Raw genomic sequence first — 23,901 nt, 5'->3', positions numbered from 1 at the left:
TAGGTGAAGGACGGCTTTCAAACACACTTATATCTCAGAACTGAGCATGTGGAGATACGTTCGTTCATCTGGCACAAAAGGAACGGTTTGCATTAGACTCTTTTTATCTGCTTTCTCAGTCTGTTTCCTAGTGCCGGTTTGAAGTTCCTGCAGTTTTCACTGTAAAACCGAGATGGAGCTTGTACCTCCCCATATAAATGTATGGAATGGAATTTGCAACTGAAAAGAAACTTTGTGTTCCCAACAAGCTAGGTGAAGGCGGCTTTCACACACACTTATCTCTCAGAACAGAGCATGTGGAGAGACGTTCGTTCATCTAGCACCAAGGGAACGGGTTGCAGGAGACACTTTTTCTCTGTTTTCTCAGTCTGTTTCCTAGTGCCGGATTGAAGTTCCTGCAGTTTTCACTGTAAAACCGAGTTGGAGCTAGTAGCTCCCCATATATATGTATGGAATGGAGTGTGCAACCTAAAAGAAACTTTGTTTTCCCAACAAGCTAGGTGAAGGACGGCTTTCACACACACTTATGTCTCAGAAATTGGCAAGTGGAGAGACGTTCTTTCATCTAACACCAAGGGAACGTGTTGCAGGAGACACTTTTTCTCTGCTTTCTCAGTCTGTTTCCTAGTGCCGGTGTGAAATTCCTGCAGTTTTCAGTGTAAAACAGAGTTGGAGCTAGTACCTACCCATATATATGTATGGAGTGGAGTTTGCAATTGAAAAGAAACTTTGTGTTCCCAAAAAGCTAGGTGAAGGACGGCTTTCACACACACTTATATCTCAGAACTGAGCATGTGGAGATACGTTCGTTCATCTAGGACAAAACTAAAGGTTTGCAGGAGACACTTTTTCTCTGTTTCTCAGTATGTTTCCTCGTGCCGGTTTGAAGTTCCTGCAGTTTTCACTGTAAAAACGAGTTGGAGCTTGTACCTCCCCATATATATGTATGGAATGGAATTTGCAACTGAAAAGAAACTTTGTGTTCAAAACAAGCTAGGTGAAGGCGGCTTTCACACACACTTATCTCTCAGAACTGAGCATGTGGAGAGACGTTCGTTCATCTAGCACCAAGGGAACGGGTTGAAGGAGAAAATTTAGTCTTTTTTCTCAGTCTGTTTCCTGGTGCCTGTTTGAAGTTCCTGCAGTTTTCACTGTAAAACCGAGTTGGAGCTAGTACCTCCCCATATATATGTATGGAATGGAGTTTGCAACTGAAAAGAAACTTTGTGTTCCCAACAAGATAGGTGAAGGACGGCTTTCACACACACTTATCTCTCAGAACTGAGCAAGTGGAGAGACGTTCGTTCATCTAGCACCAAAGTAACGGGTTGCAGGAGACACTTTTTCTCTCATTTCTCAGTCTGTTTCCTAGTGCCGTTTTGAAGTTCCTGCAGTTTTCACTGTAAAACCGAGTTGGAGCTTGTAGCTCCCAATATATATGTATGGAATGAAGTTTGCAACTGAAAAGAAACTTTGTTTTCCCAACAAGCTAGGTGAAGGACGGCATTCACACACACTTATCTCTCAGAACTGAGCAAGTGGAGAGACGTTCGTTCATCTAGCACCAAGGGAACGGGTTGCAGGAGACACTTTTTCTCTGCTTTCTCAGTCTGTTTCCTAGTTCCAGGTTGTAGTTCCTTCAGTTTTCACTGTAAAACCGAGTTGGAGCTAGTAGCTACCCATATATATGTATGGAGTGGAGTTTGCAACTGAAAAGAAACTTTGTGTTCCCAACAAGCTAGGTGAAGGACGGCTTTCACACACACTTATATCTCAGAACTTAGCATGTGGAGAGACTTTCGTTCATCTAGCACCAAGGGAACGGTTTGCAGGAGATACTTTTTCTCTGCTTTCTCAGTCTGTTTCCTAGTGCCGGTATGATGTTCCTGCAGTTTTCACTGTAAAACCGAGTTGGAGCTACTACCTAGCCATATATATGTATGGAGTGGAGTTTGCAACTGAAAAGAAACTTTGTGTTCCCAACAAGCTAGGTGAAGGACGGCTTTCAAACACACTTATATCTCAGAACTGAGCATGTGGAGATACGTTCGTTCATCTGGCACAAAAGGAACGGTTTGCATTAGACTCTTTTTATCTGCTTTCTCAGTCTGTTTCCTAGTGCCGGTTTGAAGTTCCTGCAGTTTTCACTGTAAAACCGAGATGGAGCTTGTACCTCCCCATATAAATGTATGGAATGGAATTTGCAACTGAAAAGAAACTTTGTGTTCCCAACAAGCTAGGTGAAGGCGGCTTTCACACACACTTATCTCTCAGAACAGAGCATGTGGAGAGACGTTCGTTCATCTAGCACCAAGGGAACGGGTTGCAGGAGACACTTTTTCTCTGTTTTCTCAGTCTGTTTCCTAGTGCCGGATTGAAGTTCCTGCAGTTTTCACTGTAAAACCGAGTTGGAGCTAGTAGCTCCCCATATATATGTATGGAATGGAGTGTGCAACCTAAAAGAAACTTTGTTTTCCCAACAAGCTAGGTGAAGGACGGCTTTCACACACACTTATCTCTCAGAAATTGGCAAGTGGAGAGACTTTCTTTCATCTAACACCAAGGGAACGGGTTGCAGGAGACACTTTTTCTCTGGATTCTCAGTATGTTTCCTAGTGCCAGTTTATAGTTCCTTCAGTTTTCACTGTAAAACCGAGTTGGAGCTAGAACCTACCCATATATATGTATGGAGTGGAGTTTGCAACTGAAAAGAAACTTTGTGTTCCCTACAAGATATGTGAAGGACGGCTTTCACACACACATATCTCTCAGAACTGAACAAGTGGAGAGACGTTCGTTCATCTAGCACCAAGGGAACGGGTTGCAGGAGACACTTTTTCTCTGCTTTCTCAGTCTGTTTCCTAGTGCCGGTGTGAAATTCCTGCAGTTTTCAGTGTAAAACCGAGTTGGAGCTAGTACCTACCCATATATATGTATGGAGTGGAGTTTGCAATTGAAAAGAAACTTTGTGTTCCCAAAAAGCTAGGTGAAGGACGGCTTTCACACACACTTATATCTCAGAACTGAGCATGTGGAGATACGTTCGTTCATCTAGGACAAAACTAAAGGTTTGCAGGAGACACTTTTTCTCTGTTTCTCAGTATGTTTCCTCGTGCCGGTTTGAAGTTCCTGCAGTTTTCACTGTAAAAACGAGTTGGAGCTTGTACCTCCCCATATATATGTATGGAATGGAATTTGCAACTGAAAAGAAACTTTGTGTTCAAAACAAGCTAGGTGAAGGCGGCTTTCACACACACTTATCTCTCAGAACTGAGCATGTGGAGAGACGTTCGTTCATCTAGCACCAAGGGAACGGGTTGAAGGAGAAAATTTAGTCTTTTTTCTCAGTCTGTTTCCTGGTGCCTGTTTGAAGTTCCTGCAGTTTTCACTGTAAAACCGAGTTGGAGCTAGTACCTCCCCATATATATGTATGGAATGGAGTTTGCAACTGAAAAGAAACTTTGTGTTCCCAACAAGATAGGTGAAGGACGGCTTTCACACACACTTATCTCTCAGAACTGAGCAAGTGGAGAGACGTTCGTTCATCTAGCACCAAAGTAACGGGTTGCAGGAGACACTTTTTCTCTCATTTCTCAGTCTGTTTCCTAGTGCCGTTTTGAAGTTCCTGCAGTTTTCACTGTAAAACCGAGTTGGAGCTTGTAGCTCCCCATATATATGTATGGAATGAAGTTTGCAACTGAAAAGAAACTTTGTTTTCCCAACAAGCTAGGTGAAGGACGGCATTCACACACACTTATCTCTCAGAACTGAGCAAGTGGAGAGACGTTCGTTCATCTAGCACCAAGGGAACGGGTTGCAGGAGACACTTTTTCTCTGCTTTCTCAGTCTGTTTCCTAGTTCCAGGTTGTAGTTCCTTCAGTTTTCACTGTAAAACCGAGTTGGAGCTAGTAGCTACCCATATATATGTATGGAGTGGAGTTTGCAACTGAAAAGAAACTTTGTGTTCCCAACAAGCTAGGTGAAGGACGGCTTTCACACACACTTATATCTCAGAACTTAGCATGTGGAGAGACTTTCGTTCATCTAGCACCAAGGGAACGGTTTGCAGGAGATACTTTTTCTCTGCTTTCTCAGTCTGTTTCCTAGTGCCGGTTTGAAGTTCCTGCAGTTTTCACTGTAAAAACCAGTTGGAGCTAGTACCTAGCCATATATATATATGGAGTGGAGTTTGCAACTGAAAAGAAACTTTGTGTTCCCAACAAGCTAGGTGAAGGACGGCTTTCACACACACTTATCTCTCAGAACTGAGCAAGTGGAGAGACGTTCGTTCATGTAGCACAAATGGAGCGGGTTGCAGGAGACACTTTTTCTCTGGATTCTCAGTATGTTTCCTAGTGCCAGTTTGTAGTTCCTTCAGTTTTCACTGTAAAACCGAGTTGGAGCTAGAACCTACCCATATATATTTATGGAGTGGAGTTTGCAACTGAAAAGAAACTTTGTGTTCCCTACAAGATGTGTGAAGGACGGCTTTCACACACACATATCTCTCAGAACTGAACAAGTGGAGATGTTCGTTCATCTAGCACCAAGGGAACGGGTTGCAGGAGACACTTTTTCTCTGCTTTCTCTGTCTGTTTCCTAGTGCCGGTTTGAAGTTCCTGCAGTTTTCAGTGTAAAACCGAGTTGGAGCTATTACCTACCCATATATATGTATGGAGTGGAGTTTGCAACTGAAAAGAAACTTTGTGTTCCCAAAAAGCTAGGTGAAGGACGGCTTTCACACACACTTATATCTCAGAACTGAGCATGTGGAGATACGTTCGTTCATCTAGGACAAAACTAAAGGTTTGTAGGAGACACTTTTTCTCTGTTTCTCAGTCTGTTTCCTCGTGCCGGTTTGAAGTTCCTGCACTTTTCACTGTAAAAACGAGTTGGAGCTTGTACCTCCCCATATATATGTATGGAATGGAATTTGCAACTGAAAAGAAACTTTGTGTTCCCAACAAGCTAGGTGAAGGCGGCTTTCACACACACTTATCTCTCAGAACTGAGCATGTGGAGAGACGTTCGTTCATCTAGCACCAAGGGAACGGGTTGAAGGAGAAAATTTAGTCTTTTTTCTCAGTCTGTTTCCTGGTGCCTGTTTGAAGTTCCTGCAGTTTTCACTGTAAAACGGAGTTGGAGCTAGTACCTCCCCATATATATGTATGGAATGGAGTTTGCAACTGAAAAGAAACTTTGTGTTCCCAACAAGATAGGTGAAGGACGGCTTTCACACACACTTATCTCTCAGAACTGAGCAAGTGGAGAGACGTTCGTTCATCTAGCACCAAAGGAACGGGTTGCAGGAGACACTTTTTCTCTCCTTTCTCAGTCTGTTTCCTAGTGCCGTTTTGAAGTTCCTGCAGTTTTCACTGTAAAACCGAGTTGGAGCTTGTAGCTCCCCATATATATGTATGGAATGAAGTTTGCAACTGAAAAGAAACTTTGTTTTCCCAACAAGCTAGGTGAAGGACGGCATTCACACACACTTATCTCTCAGAACTGAGCAAGTGGAGAGACGTTCGTTCATCTAGCACCAAGGGAACGGGTTGCAGGAGACACTTTTTCTCTGCTTTCTCAGTCTGTTTCCTAGTGCCGGATTGAAGTTCCTGCAGTTTTCACTGTAAAACCGAGTTGGAGCTAGTAGCTCCCCATATATATGTATGGAATGGAGTGTGCAACCTAAAAGAAACTTTGTTTTCCCAACAAGCTAGGTGAAGGACGGCTTTCACACACACTTATCTCTCAGAAATTGGCAAGTGGAGAGACGTTCGTTCATCTAGCACCAAAGGAACGGGTTGCAGGAGACACTTTTTCTCTGCTTTCTCAGTCTGTTTCTTAGTGCCGGTTTGAAGTTCCTGCAGTTTTCAGTGTAAAACCGAGTTGGAGCTAGTACCTACCCATATATATGTATGGAGTGGAGTTTGCAACTGAAAAGAAACTTTGTGTTCCCAAAAAGCTAGGTGAAGGACGGCTTTCACACACACTTATATCTCAGAACTGAGCATGTGGAGTTACGTTCGTTCATCTAGGACAAAACTAAAGGTTTGCAGGAGACACTTTTTCTCTGTTTCTCAGTCTGTTTCCTCGTGCCGGTTTGAAGTTCCTGCAGTTTTCACTGTAAAAACGAGTTGGAGCTTGTACCTCCCCATATATATGTATGGAATGGAATTTGCAACTGAAAAGAAACTTTGTGTTCCCAACAAGCTAGGTGAAGGCGGCTTTCACACACAATTATCTCTCAGAACTGAGCATGTGGAGAGACGTTCGTTCATCTAGCACCAAGGGAACGGGTTGAAGGAGAAAATTTAGTCTTTTTTCTCAGTCTGTTTCCTGGTGCCTGTTTGAAGTTCCTGCAGTTTTCACTGTAAAACCGAGTTGGAGCTAGTACCTCCCCATATATATGTATGGAATGGAGTTTGCAACTGAAAAGAAACTTTGTGTTCCCAACAAGATAGGTGAAGGACGGCTTTCACACACACTTATCTCTCAGAACTGAGCAAGTGGAGAGACGTTCGTTCATCTAGCACCAAGTAACGGGTTGCAGGAGACACTTTTTCTCTCATTTCTCAGTCTGTTTCCTAGTGCCGTTTTGAAGTTCCTGCAGTTTTCACTGTAAAACCGAGTTGGAGCTTGTAGCTCCCCATATATATGTATGGAATGAAGTTTGCAACTGAAAAGAAACTTTGTTTTCCCAACAAGCTAGGTGAAGGACGGCATTCACACACACTTATCTCTCAGAACTGAGCAAGTGGAGAGACGTTCGTTCATCTAGCACCAAGGGAACGGGTTGCAGGAGACACTTTTTCTCTGCTTTCTCAGTCTGTTTCCTAGTTCCAGTTTGTAGTTCCTTCAGTTTTCACTGTAAAACCGAGTTGGAGCTAGTAGCTACCCATATATATGTATGGAGTGGAGTTTGCAACTGAAAAGAAACTTTGGGTTCCCAACAAGCTAGGTGAAGGACGGCTTTCACACACACTTATATCTCAGAACTTAGCATGTGGAGAGACTTTCGTTCATCTAGCACCAAGGGAACGGTTTGCAGGAGATACTTTTTCTCTGCTTTCTCAGTCTGTTTCCTAGTGCCGGTTTGAAGTTCCTGCAGTTTTCACTGTAAAACCGAGTTGGAGCTAGTAGCTCCCCATATATATGTATGGAATGGAGTGTGCAACGTAAAAGAAACTTTGTTTTCCCAACAAGCTAGGTGAAGGACGGCTTTCACACACACTTATCTCTCAGAAATTGGCAAGTGGAGAGACGTTCTTTCATCTAGCACCAAGGGAACGGGTTGCAGGAGAAACTTTTTCTCTGCTTTCTCAGTCTGTTTCCTAGTGCCGGTTTGAAGTTCCTGCAGTTTTCACTGAAAAACCGAGTTGGAGCTAGAACCTCCCCGTATATATGTATGGAATGGAGTTTGCAACTGAAAAGAAACTTTGTGTTCCCAACAAGATAGGTGAAGGACGGCTTTCACACACACTTATCTCTCAGAACTGAGCAAGTGGAGAGACGTTCGTTCATCTAGCACAAAAGGAACGGGTTGCAGGAGACACTTTTTCTCTGATTTCTCAGTCTGTTTCCTAGTGCCGGTTTGCAGTTCCTGCAGTTTTCACTGTAAAACCGAGTTGGAGCTAGTACCTACCCATATATATGTATGGAGTTGAGTTTGCAACTGAAAAGAAACTTTGTGTTCCCAAAAAGCTAGGGGAAGGACGGCTTTCACACACACTTATATATCAGAACTGAGCATATGGAGATACGTTCGTTCATCTAGGACAAAAGTAAAGGTTTGCAGGAGACACTTTTTCTCTGTTTCTCAGTCTGTTTCCTAGTGCCGGTTTGAAGTTCCTGCAGTTTTCACTGAAAAACCGAGTTGGAGCTTCTACCTCCCCATATATATGTATGGAATGGAATTTGCAACTGAAAAGAAACTTTGTGTTCCCAACAAGCTAGGTGAAGGCGGCTTTCACACACACTTATCTCTCAGAACTGAGCATGTGGAGAGACGTTCGTTCATCTAGCACCAAGGGAACGGGTTGCAGGAGAAAATTTAGTCTTTTTCTCAGTCTGTTTCCTGGTGCCGGTTTGAAGTTCCTGCAGTTTTCACTGTAAAACCGAGTTGGAGCTAGTACCTCCCCATATATATGTATGGAATGGAGTTTGCAACTGAAAAGAAACTTTGTGTTCCCAACAAGATAGGTGAAGGACGGCTTTCACACACACTTATCTCTCAGAACTGAGCAAGTGGAGAGACGTTCGTTCATCTAGCACCAAAGGAACGGGTTGCAGGAGACACTATTTCTCTGCTTTGTCAGTCTGTTTCCTAGTGCCGTTTTGAAGTTCCTGCAGTTTTCACTGTAAAACCGAGTTGGAGCTAGTAGCTACCCATATATATGTATGGAATGAAGTTTGCAACTGAAAAGAAACTTTGTTTTCCCAACAAGCTAGGTGAAGGACGGCTTTCACACACACTTATCTCTCAGAACTGAGCAAGTGGAGAGACGTTCGTTCATCTAGCACCAAGGGAACGGGTTGCAGGAGACACATTTTCTCTGCTTTCTCAGTCTGTTTCCTAGTGCCAGTTTGTAGTTCCTTCAGTTTTCACTGTAAAACCGAGTTGGAGCTAGAACCTCCCCGTATATATGTATGGAATGGAGTTTGCAACTGAAAAGAAACTTTGTGTTCCCAACAAGATAGGTGAAGGACGGCTTTCACACACACTTATCTCTCAGAACTGAGCAAGTGGAGAGACGTTCGTTCATCTAGCACAAAAGGAACGGGTTGCAGGAGACACTTTTTCTCTGATTTCTCAGTCTGTTTCCTAGTGCCGGTTTGCAGTTCCTGCAGTTTTCACTGTAAAACCGAGTTGGAGCTAGTACCTACCCATATATATGTATGGAGTTGAGTTTGCAACTGAAAAGAAACTTTGTGTTCCCAAAAAGCTAGGTGAAGGACGGCTTTCACACACACTTATATATCAGAACTGAGCATATGGAGATACGTTCGTTCATCTAGGACAAAAGTAAAGGTTTGCAGGAGACACTTTTTCTCTGCTTTCTCAGTCTGTTTCCTAGTGCCGGTTTGAAGTTCCTGCAGTTTTCACTGAAAAACCGAGTTGGAGCTTCTACCTCCCCATATATATGTATGGAATGGAATTTGCAACTGAAAAGAAACTTTGTGTTCCCAACAAGCTAGGTGAAGGCGGCTTTCACACACACTTATCTCTCAGAACTGAGCATGTGGAGAGACGTTCGTTCATCTAGCACCAAGGGAACGGGTTGCAGGAGAAAATTTAGTCTTTTTCTCAGTCTGTTTCCTGGTGCCGGTTTGAAGTTCCTGCAGTTTTCACTGTAAAACCGAGTTGGAGCTAGTACCTCCCCATATATATGTATGGAATGGAGTTTGCAACTGAAAAGAAACTTTGTGTTCCCAACAAGATAGGTGAAGGACGGCTTTCACACACACTTATCTCTCAGAACTGAGCAAGTGGAGAGACGTTCGTTCATCTAGCACCAAAGGAACGGGTTGCAGGAGACACTATTTCTCTGCTTTGTCAGTCTGTTTCCTAGTGCCGTTTTGAAGTTCCTGCAGTTTTCACTGTAAAACCGAGTTGGAGCTAGTAGCTACCCATATATATGTATGGAATGAAGTTTGCAACTGAAAAGAAACTTTGTTTTCCCAACAAGCTAGGTGAAGGACGGCTTTCACACACACTTATCTCTCAGAACTGAGCAAGTGGAGAGACGTTCGTTCATCTAGCACCAAGGGAACGGGTTGCAGGAGACACATTTTCTCTGCTTTCTCAGTCTGTTTCCTAGTGCCAGTTTGTAGTTCCTTCAGTTTTCACTGTAAAACCGAGTTGGAGCTTGTAGCTACCCATATATATGTATGGAGTGGAGTTTGCAACTGAAAAGAAACTTTGTGTTCCCAACAAGCTAGGTGAAGGACGGCTTTCAAACACACTTATATCTCAGAACTGAGCATGTGGAGAGACTTTCGTTCATCTAGCACCAAGGGAACGGTTTGCAGGAGACACTTTTCTCTGCTTTCTCAGTCTGTTTCCTAGTGCCGGTTTGAAGTTCCTGCAGTTTTCACTGTAAAACCGAGTTGGAGCTAGTACCTAGCCATATATATGTATGGAGTGGAGTTTGCAACTGAAAAGAAACTTTGTGTTCCCAAGAAGCTAGGTGAAGGACGGCTTTCACACACACTTATATCTCAGAACTGAGCATGTGGAGATACGTTCGTTCATCTGGCACAAAAGGAACGGTTTGCATTAGACTCTTTTTCTCTGCTTTCTCAGTCTGTTTCCTAGTGCCGGTTTGAATTTCCTGCAGTTTTCACTGTAAAACCGAGTTGGAGCTTGTACCTCCCCATATAAATGTATGGAATGGAATTTGCAACTGAAAAGAAACTTTGTGTTCCCAACAAGCTAGGTGAAGGACGGCTTTCACACACACTTATCTCTCAGAACTGAGCATGTGGAGAGACGTTCGTTCATCTAGCACCAAGGGAAAGGGTTGCAGGAGACACTTTTTCTCTGCTTTCTCATTCTGTTTCCTAGTGCCGGTTTGAAGTTCCTGCAGTTTTCACTTTAAAACCGAGATGGAGCTTGTAGCTCCCCATATATATGTATGGAATGGAGTTTGCAACTGAAAAGAAACTTTGTGTTCCCAACAAGCTAGGTGAAGGACGGATTTCACACACACTTATATCTCAGAACTGAGCATGTGGAGATACGTTCGTTCATCTAGGACAAAAGGAAAGTTTTGCAGGAGGCACTTTTTCTCTTCTTTCTCAGTCTGTTTCCTAGTGCCGGTTTGAAGTTCCTGCAGTTTTCACTGTAAAAACTAGTTGGAGCTAGTACCTCCCCATATATATGTATGGAATGGAGTTTGCAATTGAAAAGAAACTTTGTGTTCCCAACAAGCTAGGTGAAGGCGGCTGTCACACACACTTATCTCTCAGAACTGAGCAAGTGGAGAGACGTTCGTTCATCTAGCACCAAGGCAACGGGTTGCAGGAGACACTTTTTCTCTGCTTTCTCAGTCTGTTTCCTAGTGCCGGTTTGAAGTTCCTGCAGTTTTCACTGTAAAACCGAGTTGGAGCTAGTACCTCCCCATATACATGTATGGAATGGAGTTTGCAATTGAAAAGAAACTTTGTGTTCCCAACAAGCTAGGTGAAGGCGGCTGTCACACACACTTATCTCTCAGAACTGAGCAAGTGGAGAGACGTTCGTTCATCTAGCACCAAGGCAACGGGTTGCAGGAGACACTTTTTCTCTGCTTTCTCAGTCTGTTTCCTAGTGCCGGTTTGAAGTTCCTGCAGTTTTCACTGTAAAACCGAGTTGGAGCTAGTACCTCCCCATATACATGTATGGAATGGAGTTTGCAACTGAAAAGAAACTTTGTGTTCCCAACAGGCTAGGTGAAGAATGGATTTCACACACACTTATCTCTCAGAACTGAGCAAGTGGAGAGACGTTCGTTCATCTAGCACCAAGGGAACGGGTTGCAGGAGACACTTTTTCTCTGCTTTCTCAGTCTGTTTCCTCGTGCCGGTTTGAAGTTCCTGCAGTTTTCACTGTAAAAACGAGTTGGAGCTTCTACCTCCCCATATATATGTATGGAATGGAATTTGCAACTGAAAAGAAACTTTGTGTTCCCAACAAGCTAGGTGAAGGCGGCTTTCACACACACTTATCTCTCAGAACTGAGCATGTGGAGAGACGTTCGTTCATCTAGCACCAAGGGAACGGGTGCAGGAGAACATTTAGTCTTTTTTCTCAGTCTCTTTCCTGGTGCCGGTTTGAAGTTCCTGCAGTTTTCACTGTAAAACCGAGTTGGAGCTAGTACCTCCCCATATATATGTATGGAATGGAGTTTGCAACTGAAAAGAAACTTTGTGTTCCCAACAAGATAGGTGAAGGACGGCTTTCACACACACTTATCTCTCAGAACTGAGCAAGTGGAGAGACGTTCATTCATCGAGCACCAAAGGAACGGGTTGCAGGAGACACTTTTTCTCTGCTTTCTCAGTCTGTTTCCTAGTGTCGTTTTGAAGTTCCTGCAGTTTTCTCTGTAAAACCGAGTTGGAGCTAGTAGCTCCCCATATATATGTATGAAATGAAGTTTGCAACTGAAAAGAAACTTTGTTTTCCCAACAAGCTAGGTGAAGGACTGCTTTCACACACACTTATCTCTCAGAACTGAGCAAGTGGAGAGACGTTCGTTCATCTAGCACCAAGGGAACGGGTTGCAGGAGACACTTTTTCTCTGCTTTCTCAGTCTGTTTCCTAGTGCCAGTTTGTAGTTCCTTCAGTTTTCACTGTAAAACCGAGTTGGAGCTAGTAGCTACCCATATATATGTATGGAGTGGAGTTTGCAACTGAAAAGAAACTTTGTGTTCCCAACAAGCTAGGTGAAGGACGGCTTTCACACACACTTATATCTCAGAACTGAGCATGTGGAGAGACTTTCGTTCATCTAGCACCAAGGGAACGGTTTGCAGGAGACACTTTTCTCTGCTTTCTCAGTCTGTTTCCTAGTGCCGGTTTGAAGTTCCTGCAGTTTTCACTGTAAAACCGAGTTGGAGCTAGTACCTAGCCATATATATGTATGGAGTGGAGTTTGCAACTGAAAAGAAACTTTGTGTTCCCAACAAGCTAGGTGAAGGACGGCTTTCACACACACTTATATCTCAGAACTGAGCATGTGGAGATACGTTCGTTCATCTGGCACAAAAGGAACGGTTTGCATTAGACTCTTTTTCTCTGCTTTCTCAGTCTGTTTCCTAGTGCCGGTTTGAAGTTCCTGTAGTTTTCACTGTAAAACCGAGTTGGAGCTTGTACCTCTCCATATAAATGTATGGAATGGAGTTTGCAACTGAAAAGAAACTTTGTGTTCCCAACAAGCTAGGTGAAGGACGGCTTTCACACACACTTATCTCTCAGAACTGAGCAAGTGGAGAGACGTTCGTTCATCTAGCACCAAGGGAACGGGTTGCAGGAGACACTTTTTCTCTGATTTCTCAGTCTGTTTCCTAGTGCCGGATTGAAGTTCCTGCAGTTTTCACTGTAAAACCCAGTTGGAGCTAGTAGCTCCCCTTATATATGTATGGAAAGGAGTTTGCAACCTAAAAGAAACTTTGTTTTCCCAACAAGCTAGGTGAATGACGGCTTCCACACACACTTATCTCTCAGAAATGGGCAAGTGGAGAGATGTTCTTTCATCTAGCACGAAGGGAACGGGTTGCAGGAGACACTTTTTCTCTGCTTTCTCAGTCTGTTTCCTAGTGCCGGTATGAAGTTCCTGCAGTTTTCACTGTAAAACCGAGTTGGAGCTAGTACCTCCCCATATATATGTATGGAATGGGGTTTGCAACTGAAAAGAAACTTTGTGTTCCCAACAAGCTAGGTGAAGGACGGCTTTCACACACACTTATCTCTCAGAACTGAGCAAGTGGAGAGACGTTCGTTCATCTAGCACCAAGGGAACGGGTTGCAGGAGACACTTTTTCTCTGCTTTCTCAGGCTGTTTCCTAGTGCCGGTTTGAAGTTCCTGCAGTTTTCACTGTAAAACCGAGTTGGAGCTTGTACCTCCCCATATATATGTATTTAATGGTGTTTGCAACAGAAAAGAAACTTTGTTTTCCCAACAAGCTAGGTGAAGGACTGCTTTCACACACACTTATCTCTCAGAACTGAGCAAGTGGAGAGACGTTCGTTCATCTAGCACCAAGGGAACGGGTTGCAGGAGACACTTTTTCTCTGCTTTCTCAGTCTGTTTCCTAGTGCCAGTTTGTAGTTCCTTCAGTTTTCACTGTAAAACCGAGTTGGAGCTAGTAGCTACCCATATATATGTATGGAGTGGAGTTTGCAACTGAAAAGAAACTTTGTGTTCCCAAAAAGCTAGGTGAAGGCGGCTTTCACACACACTTATCTCTCAGAACTGAGCATGTGGAGAGACGTTCGTTCATCTAGCACCAAGGGAACGGGTGCAGGAGAAAATTTAGTCTTTTTTCTCAGTCTCTTTCCTGGTGCCGGTTTGAAGTTCCTGCAGTTTTCACTGTAAAACCGAGTTGGAGCTAGTACCTCCCCATATATATGTATGGAATGGAGTTTGCAACTGAAAAGAAACTTTGTGTTCCCAACAAGATAGGTGAAGGACGGCTTTCACACACACTTATCTCTCAGAACTGAGCAAGTGGAGAGACGTTCGTTCATCGAGCACCAAAGGAACGGGTTGCAGGAGACACTTTTTCTCTGCTTTCTCAGTCTGTTTCCTAGTGTCGTTTTGAAGTTCCTGCAGTTTTCACTGTAAAACCGAGTTGGAGCTAGTAGCTCCCCATATATATGTATGAAATGAAGTTTGCAACTGAAAAGAAACTTTGTTTTCCCAACAAGCTAGGTGAAGGACTGCTTTCACACACACTTATCTCTCAGAACTGAGCAAGTGGAGAGACGTTCGTTCATCTAGCACCAAGGGAACGGGTTGCAGGAGACACTTTTTCTCTGCTTTCTCAGTCTGTTTCCTAGTGCCAGTTTGTAGTTCCTTCAGTTTTCACTGTAAAACCGAGTTGGAGCTAGTAGCTACCCATATATATGTATGGAGTGGAGTTTGCAACTGAAAAGAAACTTTGTGTTCCCAACAAGCTAGGTGAAGGACGGCTTTCACACACACTTATATCTCAGAACTGAGCATGTGGAGAGACTTTCGTTCATCTAGCACCAAGGGAACGGTTTGCAGGAGACACTTTTCTCTGCTTTCTCAGTCTGTTTCCTAGTGCCGGTTTGAAGTTCCTGCAGTTTTCACTGTAAAACCGAGTTGGAGCTAGTACCTAGCCATATATATGTATGGAGTGGAGTTTGCAACTGAAAAGAAACTTTGTGTTCCCAACAAGCTAGGTGAAGGACGGCTTTCACACACACTTATATCTCAGAACTGAGCATGTGGAGATACGTTCGTTCATCTGGCACAAAAGGAACGGTTTGCATTAGACTCTTTTTCTCTGCTTTCTCAGTCTGTTTCCTAGTGCCGGTTTGAAGTTCCTGCAGTTTTCACTGTAAAACCGAGTTGGAGCTTGTACCTCTCCATATAAATGTATGGAATGGAGTTTGCAACTGAAAAGAAACTTTGTGTTCCCAACAAGCTAGGTGAAGGACGGCTTTCACACACACTTATCTCTCAGAACTGAGCAAGTGGAGAGACGTTCGTTCATCTAGCACCAAGGGAACGGGTTGCAGGAGACACTTTTTCTCTGATTTCTCAGTCTGTTTCCTAGTGCCGGATTGAAGTTCCTGCAGTTTTCACTGTAAAACCCAGTTGGAGCTAGTAGCTCCCCTTATATATGTATGGAAAGGAGTTTGCAACCTAAAAGAAACTTTGTTTTCCCAACAAGCTAGGTGAATGACGGCTTCCACACACACTTATCTCTCAGAAATGGGCAAGTGGAGAGATGTTCTTTCATCTAGCCCGAAGGGAACGGGTTGCAGGAGACACTTTTTCTCTGCTTTCTCAGTCTGTTTCCTAGTGCCGGTTTGAAGTTCCTGCAGTTTTCACTGTAAAACCGAGTTGGAGCTAGTACCTCCCCATATATATGTATGGAATGGGGTTTGCAACTGAAAAGAAACTTTGTGTTCCCAACAAGCTAGGTGAAGGACGGCTTTCACACACACTTATCTCTCAGAACTGAGCAAGTGGAGAGACGTTCGTTCATCTAGCACCAAGGGAACGGGTTGCAGGAGACACTTTTTCTCTGCTTTCTCAGGCTGTTTCCTAGTGCCGGTTTGAAGTTCCTGCAGTTTTCACTGTAAAATCGATTTGGAGCTTGTACCTCCCCATATATATGTATGGAATGGTGTTTGCAACAGAAAAGAAACTTTGTTTTCCCAACAGGCTAGGTGAAGGATGGATTTCACACACACTTATCTCTCAGAACTGAGCAAGTGGAGAGACGTTCGTTCATCTAGCACCAAGGGAACGGGTTGCAGGAGATACTTTTTCTCTGCTTTCTAAGTCTGTTTCCTAGTGTCGGTTTGAAGTTCCTGCAGTTTTCACTGTAAAACAGAGTTGGAGCTAGTACCTACCCTTATATATGCATGGAATGGAGTTTGCAACTGAAAAGAAACTTTGTGTTCCCAACAAGCTAGGTGAAGGACGGCTTTCACACACACTTATCTCTCAGAACTGAGCAAGTGGAGAGACGTTCGTTCATCTAGCACCAAGGGAACGGGTTGCAGGAGACACTTTTTCTCTGCTTTCTCAGTCTGTTTCCTCGTGCCGGTTTGAAGTTCCTGCAGTTTTCACTGTAAAAACGAGTTGGAGCTTCTACCTCCCCATATATATGTATGGAATGGAATTTGCAACTGAAAAGAAACTTTGTGTTCCCAACAAGCTAGGTGAAGGCGGCTTTCACACACACTTATCTCTCAGAACTGAGCATGTGGAGAGACGTTCGTTCATCTAGCACCAAGGGAACGGGTGCAGGAGAACATTTAGTCTTTTTTCTCAGTCTCTTTCCTGGTGCCGGTTTGAAGTTCCTGCAGTTTTCACTGTAAAACCGAGTTGGAGCTAGTACCTCCCCATATATATGTATGGAATGGAGTTTGCAACTGAAAAGAAACTTTGTGTTCCCAACAAGATAGGTGAAGGACGGCTTTCACACACACTTATCTCTCAGAACTGAGCAAGTGGAGAGACGTTCGTTCATCGAGCACCAAAGGAACGGGTTGCAGGAGACACTTTTTCTCTGCTTTCTCAGTCTGTTTCCTAGTGTCGTTTTGAAGTTAATGCAGTTTTCACTGTAAAACCGAGTTGGAGCTAGTAGCTCCCCATATATATGTATGAAATGAAGTTTGCAACTGAAAAGAAACTTTGTTTTCCCAACAAGCTAGGTGAAGGACTGCTTTCACACACACTTATCTCTCAGAACTGAGCAAGTGGAGAGACGTTCGTTCATCTAGCACCAAGGGAACGGGTTGCAGGAGACACTTTTTCTCTGCTTTCTCAGTCTGTTTCCTAGTGCCAGTTTGTAGTTCCTTCAGTTTTCACTGTAAAACCGAGTTGGAGCTAGTAGCTACCCATATATATGTATGGAGTGGAGTTTGCAACTGAAAAGAAACTTTGTGTTCCCTACAAGCTAGGTGAAGGACGGCTTTCACACACACTTATATCTCAGAACTGAGCATGTGGAGAGACTTTCGTTCATCTAGCACCAAGGGAACGGTTTGCAGGAGACACTTTTCTCTGCTTTCTCAGTCTGTTTCCTAGTGCCGGTTTGAAGTTCCTGCAGTTTTCACTGTAAAACCGAGTTGGAGCTAGTACCTAGCCATATATATGTATGGAGTGGAGTTTGCAACTGAAAAGAAACTTTGTGTTCCCAACAAGCTAGGTGAAGGACGGCTTTCACACACACTTATATCTCAGAACTGAGCATGTGGAGATACGTTCGTTCATCTGGCACAAAAGGAACGGTTTGCATTAGACTCTTTTTCTCTGCTTTCTCAGTCTGTTTCCTAGTGCCGGTTTGAAGTTCCTGCAGTTTTCACTGTAAAACCGAGTTGGAGCTTGTACCTCTCCATATAAATGTATGGAATGGAGTTTGCAACTGAAAAGAAACTTTGTGTTCCCAACAAGCTAGGTGAAGGACGGCTTTCACACACACTTATCTCTCAGAACTGAGCAAGTGGAGAGACGTTCGTTCATCTAGCACCAAGGGAACGGGTTGCAGGAGACACTTTTTCTCTGCTTTCTCAGTCTGTTTCCTAGTGCCGGATTGAAGTTCCTGCAGTTTTCACTGTAAAACCGAGTTGGAGCTAGTAGCTCCCCTTATATATGTATGGAATGGAGTTTGCAACCTAAAAGAAACTTTGTTTTCCCAACAAGCTAGGTGAATGACGGCTTCCACACACACTTATCTCTCAGAAATGGGCAAGTGGAGAGATGTTCTTTCATCTAGCACGAAGGGAACGGGTTGCAGGAGACACTTTTTCTCTGCTTTCTCAGTCTGTTTCCTAGTGCCGGTTTGAAGTTCCTGCAGTTTTCACTGTAAAACCGAGTTGGAGCTAGTACCTCCCCATATATATGTATGGAATGGGGTTTGCAACTGAAAAGAAACTTTGTGTTCCCAACAAGCTAGGTGAAGGACGGCTTTCACACACACTTATCTCTCAGAACTGAGCAAGTGGAGAGACGTTCGTTCATCTAGCACCAAGGGAACGTCTTGCAAGAGACACTTTTTCTCTGCTTTCTCAGGCTGTTTCCTAGTGCCGGTTTGAAGTTCCTGCAGTTTTCACTGTAAAATCGATTTGGAGCTTGTACCTCCCCATATATATGTATTTAATGGTGTTTGCAACAGAAAAGAAACTTTGTTTTCCCAACAGGCTAGGTGAAGGATGGATTTCACACACACTTATCTCTCAGAACTGAGCAATTTTAGAGACGTTCGTTCATCTAGCACCAAGGGAACGGGTTGCAGGAGACACTTTTTCTCTGCTTTCACAGTCTGTTTCCTAGTGCCGGTTTGAAGTTCCTGCAGTTTTCACTGAAAAACCGAGTTGGAGCTAGAACCTCCCCGTATATATGTATGGAATGGAGTTTGCAACTTAAAAGAAACTTTGTGTTCCCAACAAGCTATGTGAAGGACGGCTTTCACACACACTTATGTCTCAGAACTGAGCAAGTGGAGAGACGTTCGTTCATCTAGCACCAAGGGAACGGGTTGCAGGAGACACTTTTTCTCTGCTTTCTCAGTCTGTTTCCTAGTGCCGGTTTGAAGTTCCTGCAGTTTTCACTGTAAAATCGATTTGGAGCTTGTACCTCCCCATATATATGTATGGAATGGTGTTTGCAACAGAAAAGAAACTTTGTTTTCCCAACAGGCTATGTGAAGTATGGATTTCACACACACTTATCTCTCAGAACTGAGCAAGTGGAGAGACGTTCGTTCATCTAGCACCAAGGCAACGGGTTGCAGGAGACACTTTTTCTCTGCTTTCTCAGTCTGTTTCCTAGTGCCGGTTTGAAGTTCCTGCAGTTTTCACTGTAAAACCGAGTTGGAGCTAGTACCTAGCCATATATATGTATGGAGTGGAGTTTGCAACTGAAAAGAAAGTTTGTGTTCCCAACAAGCTAGGTGAAGGACGGCTTTCACACACACTTATATCTCAGAACTGAGCATGTGGAGATAAGTTCGTTCATCTGGCACAAAAGGAACGGTTTGCATTAGACTCTTTTTCTCTGCTTTCTCAGTCTGTTTCCTAGTGCCGGTTTGAAGTTCCTGCACTTTTCACTTTAAAACCGAGATGGAGCTTGTACCTCCCCATATATATGTATGGAATGGAGTTTGCAACTGAAAAGAAACTTTGTGTTGCCAACAAGCTAGGTGAAGGATGGCTTTCACACACACTTTTCTCTCAGAACTGAGCAAGTGGAGAGACGTTCGTTCATCTAGCACCAAGGGAACGGGTTGCAGGAGACACTTTTTCTCTGCTTTCTCAGGTTGTTTCCTAGTGCCGGTTTGAAGTTCCTGCAGTTTTCACTGTAAAATCGATTTGGAGCTTGTACCTCCCCATATATATGTATGGAATGCTGTTTGCAACAGAAAAGAAACTTTGTTTTCCCAACAGGCTAGGTGAAGGATGGATTTCACACACACTTATCTCTCAGAACTGAGCAAGTGGAGAGACGTTCGTTCATCTAGCACCAAGGCAACGGGTTGCAGGAGACACTTTTTCTCTGCTTTCTCAGTCTGTTTCCTAGTGCCGGTTTGAAGTTCCTGCAGTTTTCACTGTAAAACCGAGTTGGAGCTATTACCTCCCCATATACATGTATGGAATGGAGTTTGCATCTGAAAAGAAACTTTGTGTTCCCAACAGGCTAGGTGAAGAATGGATTTCACACACACTTATCTCTCAGAACTGAGCAAGTGTAGAGACGTTCGTTCATCTAGCACCAAGGGAACGGGTTGCAGGAGAAACTTTTTCTCTGCTTTCTAAGTCTGTTTCCTAGTGTCGGTTTGAAGTTCCTGCAGTTTTCACTGTAAAACAGAGTTGGAGCTAGTACCTACCCTTATATATGCATGGAATGGAGTTTGCAACTGAAAAGAAACTTTGTGTTCCCAACAAGCTAGGTGAAGGACGGCTTTCACACACACTTATCTCTCAGAACTGAGCAAGTGGAGAGACGTTCGTTCATCTAGCACCAAGGGAACGGGTTGCAGGAGACACTTTTTCTCTGCTTTCTCAGTCTGTTTCCTAGTGCCGGTTTGAAGTTCCTGCAGTTTTCAGTGTAAAACCGAGTTGGAGCTAGTACCTACCCATATATATGTATGGAGTGGAGTTTGCAACTGAAAAGAAACTTTGTGTTCCCAAAAAGCTAGGTGAAGGACGGCTTTCACACACACTTATATCTCAGAACTGAGCATGTGGAGATACGTTCGTTCATCTAGGACAAATTAAAGGTTTGCAGGAGACACTTTTTCTCTGTTTCTCAGTCTGTTTCCTCGTGCCGGTTTGAAGTTCCTGCAGTTTTCACTGTAAAAACGAGTTGGAGCTTGTACCTCCCCATATATATGTATGGAATGGAATTTGCAACTGAAAAGAAACTTTGTGTTCCCAACAAGCTAGGTGAAGGCGGCTTTCACACACACTTATCTCTCAGAACTGAGCATGTGGAGAGACGTTCGTTCATCTAGCACCAAGGGAACGGGTTGCAGGAGAAAATTTAGCCTTTTTTCTCAGTCTCTTTCCTGGTGCCGGTTTGAAGTTCCTGCAGTTTTCACTGTAAAACCGAGTTGGAGCTAGTACCTCCCCATATATATGTATGGAATGGAGTTTGCAACTGAAAAGAAACTTTGTGTTCCCAACAAGATAGGTGAAGGACGGCTTTCACACACACTTATCTCTCAGAACTGAGCAAGTGGAGAGACGTTCGTTCATCGAGCACCAAAGGAACGGGTTGCAGGAGACACTTTTTCTCTTCTTTCTCAGTCTGTTTCCTAGTGTCGTTTTGAAGTTCCTGCAGTTTTCACTGTAAAACCGAGTTGGAGCTAGTAGCTCCCCATATATATGTATGAAATGAAGTTTGCAACTGAAAAGAAACTTTGTTTTCCCAACAAGCTAGGTGAAGGACTGCTTTCACACACACTTATCTCTCAGAACTGAGCAAGTGGAGAGACGTTCGGTCATCTAGCACCAAGGGAACGGGTTGCAGGAGACACTTTTTCTCTGCTTTCTCAGTCTGTTTCCTAGTGCCAGTTTGTAGTTCCTTCAGTTTTCACTGTAAAACCGAGTTGGAGCTAGTAGCTACCCATATATATGTATGGAGTGGAGTTTGCAACTGAAAAGAAACTTTGTGTTCCCAACAAGCTAGGTGAAGGACGGCTTTCACACACACTTATATCTCAGAACTGAGCATGTGGAGAGACTTTCGTTCATCTAGCACCAAGGGAACGGTTTGCAGGAGACACTTTTCTCTGCTTTCTCAGTCTGTTTCCTAGTGCCGGTTTGAAGTTCCTGCAGTTTTCACTGTAAAACCGAGTTGGAGCTAGTACCTAGCCATATATATGTATGGAGTGGAGTTTGCAACTGAAAAGAAACTTTGTGTTCCCAACAAGCTAGGTGAAGGACGGCTTTCACACACACTTATATCTCAGAACTGAGCATGTGGAGATACGTTCGTTCATCTGGCACAAAAGGAACGGTTTGCATTAGACTCTTTTTCTCTGCTTTCTCAGTCTGTTTCCTAGTGCCGGTTTGAAGTTCCTGCAGTTTTCACTGTAAAACCGAGTTGGAGCTTGTACCTCCCCTATAAATGTATGGAATGGAGTTTGCAACTGAAAAGAAACTTTGTGTTCCCAACAAGCTAGGTGAAGGACGGCTTTCACACACACGTATCTCTCAGAACTGAGCAAGTGGAGAGACGTTCGTTCATCTAGCACCAAGGGAACGGGTTGCAGGAGACACTTTTTCTCTGATTTCTCAGTCTGTTTCCTAGTGCCGGATTGAAGTTCCTGCAGTTTTCACTGTAAAACCGAGTTGGAGCTAGTAGCTCCCCTTATATATGTATAGAATGGAGTTTGCAACCTAAAAGAAACTTTGTTTTCCCAACAAGCTAGGTGAAGGACGGCTTCCACACACACTTATGTCTCAGAAATGGGCAAGTGGAGAGACGTTCTTTCATCTAGCACGAAGGGAACGGGTTGCAGGAGACACTTTTTCTCTGCTTTCTCAGTCTGTTTCCTAGTGCCGGTTTGAAGTTCCTGCAGTTTTCACTGTAAAACCGAGTTGGAGCTAGTACCTCCCCATATATATGTATGGAATGGGGTTTGCAACTGAAAAGAAACTTTGTGTTCCCAACAAGCTAGGTGAAGGACGGCTTTCACACACACTTATCTCTCAGAACTGAGCAAGTGGAGAGACGTTCGTTCATCTAGCACCAAGGGAACGGGTTGCAGGAGAAAATTTAGCCTTTTTTCTCAGTCTCTTTCCTGGTGCCGGTTTGAAGTTCCTGCAGTTTTCACTGTAAAACCGAGTTGGAGCTAGTACCTCCCCATATATATGTATGGAATGGAGTTTGCAACTGAAAAGAAACTTTGTGTTCCCAACAAGATAGGTGAAGGACGGCTTTCACACACACTTATCTCTCAGAACTGAGCAAGTGGAGAGACGTTCGTTCATCGAGCACCAAAGGAACGGGTTGCAGGAGACACTTTTTCTCTTCTTTCTCAGTCTGTTTCCTAGTGTCGTTTTGAAGTTCCTGCAGTTTTCACTGTAAAACCGAGTTGGAGCTAGTAGCTCCCCATATATATGTATGAAATGAAGTTTGCAACTGAAAAGAAACTTTGTTTTCCCAACAAGCTAGGTGAAGGACTGCTTTCACACACACTTATCTCTCAGAACTGAGCAAGTGGAGAGACGTTCGGTCATCTAGCACCAAGGGAACGGGTTGCAGGAGACACTTTTTCTCTGCTTTCTCAGTCTGTTTCCTAGTGCCAGTTTGTAGTTCCTTCAGTTTTCACTGTAAAACCGAGTTGGAGCTAGTAGCTACCCATATATATGTATGGAGTGGAGTTTGCAACTGAAAAGAAACTTTGTGTTCCCAACAAGCTAGGTGAAGGACGGCTTTCACACACACTTATATCTCAGAACTGAGCATGTGGAGAGACTTTCGTTCATCTAGCACCAAGGGAACGGTTTGCAGGAGACACTTTTCTCTGCTTTCTCAGTCTGTTTCCTAGTGCCGGTTTGAAGTTCCTGCAGTTTTCACTGTAAAACCGAGTTGGAGCTAGTACCTAGCCATATATATGTATGGAGTGGAGTTTGCAACTGAAAAGAAACTTTGTGTTCCCAACAAGCTAGGTGAAGGACGGCTTTCACACACACTTATATCTCAGAACTGAGCATGTGGAGATACGTTCGTTCATCTGGCACAAAAGGAACGGTTTGCATTAGACTCTTTTTCTCTGCTTTCTCAGTCTGTTTCCTAGTGCCGGTTTGAAGTTCCTGCAGTTTTCACTGTAAAACCGAGTTGGAGCTTGTACCTCCCCTATAAATGTATGGAATGGAGTTTGCAACTGAAAAGAAACTTTGTGTTCCCAACAAGCTAGGTGAAGGACGGCTTTCACACACACGTATCTCTCAGAACTGAGCAAGTGGAGAGACGTTCGTTCATCTAGCACCAAGGGAACGGGTTGCAGGAGACACTTTTTCTCTGATTTCTCAGTCTGTTTCCTAGTGCCGGATTGAAGTTCCTGCAGTTTTCACTGTAAAACCGAGTTGGAGCTAGTAGCTCCCCTTATATATGTATAGAATGGAGTTTGCAACCTAAAAGAAACTTTGTTTTCCCAACAAGCTAGGTGAAGGACGGCTTCCACACACACTTATGTCTCAGAAATGGG

The sequence above is a fragment of the Camelus dromedarius genome, unplaced genomic scaffold, assembly GCF_036321535.1.
Source record: "Camelus dromedarius isolate mCamDro1 unplaced genomic scaffold, mCamDro1.pat HAP1_SCAFFOLD_185, whole genome shotgun sequence".
In the NCBI taxonomy this organism is placed as follows: Eukaryota; Metazoa; Chordata; class Mammalia; order Artiodactyla; family Camelidae; genus Camelus; species Camelus dromedarius.
The sequence above is the reverse complement of the archived record's forward strand: the minus strand, read 5'-3'. Positions refer to the sequence as shown.